General features: G+C 48.9%; 1 protein-coding gene across 6 annotated transcripts in view; it reads right to left on the bottom strand.

Moving 5' to 3' along the window:
* Nucleotides 1-3,972, bottom strand: part of NOX4 (NADPH oxidase 4) — a 196,371-nt gene that overhangs the window by 182,841 nt on the left and 9,558 nt on the right. For 3 of the 6 annotated variants that reach the window (XM_019530364.1, XM_019530362.1, XM_019530359.1), the window contains exon 2: nucleotides 2,176-2,334. The exons of 2 other annotated variants lie outside the window; for them this stretch is intronic. The gene's annotated coding sequence lies outside the window, so the exon portion shown is untranslated. Of the gene's footprint in view, nucleotides 1-2,175; nucleotides 2,398-3,972 lie in introns of those variants that run through there. One more of the 6 variants, XM_019530360.1, reaches the window with a different exon arrangement.

Genomic DNA, 3,972 nt, shown 5'->3' with positions numbered 1-3,972 from the left:
ACACATGGGTTGATCCTGGGGATGGGTGGCACGCGTGAGTGTACATACACCCCCCACACACACACATACACACACGATCCTGGGGATGGGTGGCATGCAGCAGTGTATACAGGCGCACACATGGGTTGATCCTGGGGATGGGTGGCACACGTGAGTGTACATACACCCCCCCACACACACACATACACACACACACAATCCTGGGGATGGGTGGCATACATTACTGTATACGCACACATGCACACGTGGGTTGATCCTGGGGATGAGTGGTACACACAAGTTTACATACCCCCCCCCACACAATCCTGAGAATGGGTGCGCCACGCCAGTGTATACACACACGCGCGATCCCAGGGATGGGTGGCACACACGGCTGTACATACATTCCCCACCCACACACAATCCTGGGGGTGGGTGGCACACATTGATGTATACGCACACGCACGATCCTGGGGATGAGTGGTACACACAAGTGTACATACACCTTCCCCCCCACACACACACAATCCTGGGGATGGGTGGTACACAAGCATGCACACACTCTCTAACTAGACAGCAGGTGCAGGTGACATGCACACACACATACAGACTATAGCAATGCAGGGTGTGGGTGGTGGACACAGCTGTGATACATGGTGTGGGTTGCATGCACATACACTAATGTGATACAGAATGTGTGCACACCCACCCACATGCACACACTAATGCCATGCAGAGTGTAGGTGGCTCATACACTACTGTGCTACAAGGTGTGGGTGACATGCACATACACACTGAAGGGATATAGGGTGGGGGTTGGCACACATTAACATGATACAGGCTGTGGGTGGGTATGCATACACACACACACGCAATGCAGGGTGTGAGTGGTGCACATACACAGTGCGGGTTGGTACACATGCACACTGATGTGATGCAGGGTGTGGGTGAGGCACACACCAGTGTGATACAGAGTGTGGGTTGGCACTCATACACACTAATGTGATACAGGGTGTGGGTTGGCACAGTCATGCAATTTAAGGTGTGGGTGGCACATGCACACCCTACTGTAATACAGGGTATGGGTGCCACACACATACACCAATTTGCCAGCAGGGGTGGGTGGTGCGTACACACACTGAAGGGACACAGGGCATGGGTGGCAGACACTGATGCGATGCAGGGTGTGGGTGGCACTTCCATGCTGTGCAGGAACCAACAAGAAAGTGCTTTGCAGACCGATCCTCTCTTTCAACATTCAAGATTTTCAGGTCTGGCCCTTGGAAGTTACCAAAGGACAGATGTAGGGGCACCGCTTCCCTTCTGCTTCCAGCCCTGGCAGGCAGGGCACCTGTGGGAGGAAAATACAGCAATCATGCCACATCCACAGTGTGCAATCATGTCACTGAAAACCGTACCACAGAGCCTACCCACAAGGGCTAAGGTAAAGCTGGGTGAGCAGCTGTAAACCCAGAATCCCCAGACTTTCACATTCTTGACTTTGCCGTCTGAACATGCTCTGCTGCATAAGCATGTCCTAGGTTAAGTGTTTAATGGGGTAGGGAAGCCCATCTCACCCCTGTCCAGAAAAGCTGTTTTGGCACCTTGGTGATGTTCCCATTAAAATAAATGCTGAGGCAGCTGCTGCTATTTTGGCTGTGGTGTTAGCCCAGCCTCAGAACGGTGAGTGATTCTGGCAGCTGCTTAACACAAAAATTAAGGTCCCGGAGCAGCAGAGCAAAGAAAAAGAAAGCTGTTCTCTGTCATGGAGTAATGCTATTTGGTAGCTTTACTGGAAGCAAGTGAAAAACTATGCCTTGAATTTGAAGCAATTAGAACGATTGTTTGATGCAAAAGTAGCAATGATCTCAGGGGAAAAAAAGGACCACGAATTAATACACTTCAGAAAACTTGTTCTCTCTTTCTGCCTCCCTATGCGCCATCTCAGTTGGAAAACTGAGGCATAGAAAAATAAAATTTTGCAACAATTGATAAAGCCGCTCTAGACAGTTACTTCAGACCCGTTGTCTGGAGATGCTTCTGAGGCTTGAAAGATGTACAGTGCCTCGCACAAAGCAGCTTTTGCTTGGTTCAGGCCTCTGATCACAACCAGCTTTAAGGGGAAAAAAATGTAGACACGTTGGAAAGGATCCAGTGGAAAATGACAAAAAATGATTAGGGGAAAACATGACTTACGAGGAAAGGCTGAAAGAGCTAGACCTCCAGGGAATGAGATTCTGTAACTTCTCTAGGTAGCTGTTCCAATGCTTGACCACCCTCATAGGCAGTTCCTCCACATATCCAAACGGCATTTCCTCTGCTGTAATCTGAGCCCATTGTTCTTAGTCCTGTCCCCTACCGCCACAGAGAAAAACTCTGCTTCCATCTTCTCTGTAACTGCCCTTTAAGCATTAGAAGACTGTTATTAAATCCCCCTTTAGTCTTCTCTTTCCCAGAGTAAATCAGCCTAATTCTCCGAGGGGCTGGAAGGGATCTCAAGAGATCATTTAGCTCGGCCTTTGTCAACCTGTGGGTCACGACCCAAAAGTGGGTCACGAGATTATATGAAGGGGTAGCAATAAACTTTAAAAACAGATCAACAAACTTCATAAATGGATTCTCCTTTAAAAGAGAAAGGCGTGGGAAACCCTGCCTTTGCCCATGCAGGCTGGCAGAGTGCCAGCCAGCGAGGGGCTGCTTGGAGCCCCCCCGCTGCACACACATCCCCCTTCCAGACATCCTGGGGGGCTGGGGGCAATGGGTTGGGAGTGAGGGTCATTGGGTTGGGACTGGCCATCGATGTTTACAAATGGGTCCTGATACAAAAACTACTCATCTAGCCCAACCAGGAATCAAACTTGGTGTTAATAGCACCACACAAACCAACTGAACTACACAGCCGCTCTTCCAACCTTTTGTTATAAGCAGCTAATATTATTGTTTAAACAGAACAACTTTGTATGAAACAAAAGGTTCCCTTCCTCACCCATCCCTCTTTGGTTTCCTTACAGGCTATCTATCTCTGTTCTCCACTGCGGGGGGAGGGTGGGGGAAATTACTAGAATCAATTAGAAGCAGTGTAATGAGCAAAGAAAATTTAAAAATGAAAGAAGAGGTTTGTCCATCTGCAGATCTCCTGTATTTGCTACCTTTACAATTTAAAAAAACCCAAAGAAATCTAGGACATTTGAGCTATGTTATTCACTTTGTTTTTTTCTCGTAGCTATAAAGGCAAACGTCAACAGTGTCCTGTACTTATAACTCTATTTAGACGCGTGTTAAGTAGCCAGAATGTTCAGGGCAATGAGTGTGTACCTGTAGCGGACCACCTGGCTCTGCCAGGCTCAAATCAGCCCTTAAACCCTTGAACTAACTCCCAGGTCTGGATTACCTGCCCCCCCCCCCTCCCCCAGTCTTCCTTTGGGCTTCACAACACAGACGATAATGTCCTGGGGTCTTCCACATCACAAAACACAGCAGAAAACAGGAACAAGTTCAACCCCTGCACTAAACCGCACCACAGAGCACAACAAAGTGCCAACAGCCCACCATGAACAGTCAGAAGCCTGCGTTAGTTTGCAGCCTTTACTGTCCTTGGAGAGACCTGCCTCTTCACATGGGCAATCCCTCCACCATGTCATAGTTTCATAGTTGGTCGGGTCGGAAGGGACCTGAGCAGATCATCAAGTCTGACACCCTGCCATGGCAGGAAAGAGTACTGGGTTCATACGACCCTGGTCAGGTGTTCATCTAGCCTTCTTTTAAAGCCCCCCAGGGTAGAAGCCAGCACCACTTCTCTTGGAAGTTGGTTCCAGATCTTAGCTGCCCTTGCAGTGAAGTAGCGCCTCCTGATATCTAGCCTAAATCTACCCTCTGCCAGCTTGTGTCCATTGTTTCTAGTCACCCCTGGGAGAGATCGGGGGAACAGAGACTCCCCCAATGTCTGCTGGTTCCCCCTAATTAATTTGTAACAGGCCACTAGATCCCCCCTCA

This window comes from Crocodylus porosus, unplaced genomic scaffold, assembly GCF_001723895.1.
Source record: "Crocodylus porosus isolate Cpor-Errol unplaced genomic scaffold, CroPor_comp1, whole genome shotgun sequence".
NCBI classification, from domain to species: Eukaryota; Metazoa; Chordata; order Crocodylia; family Crocodylidae; genus Crocodylus; species Crocodylus porosus.
This window is presented reverse-complemented; position numbering and strand designations above follow the sequence as displayed.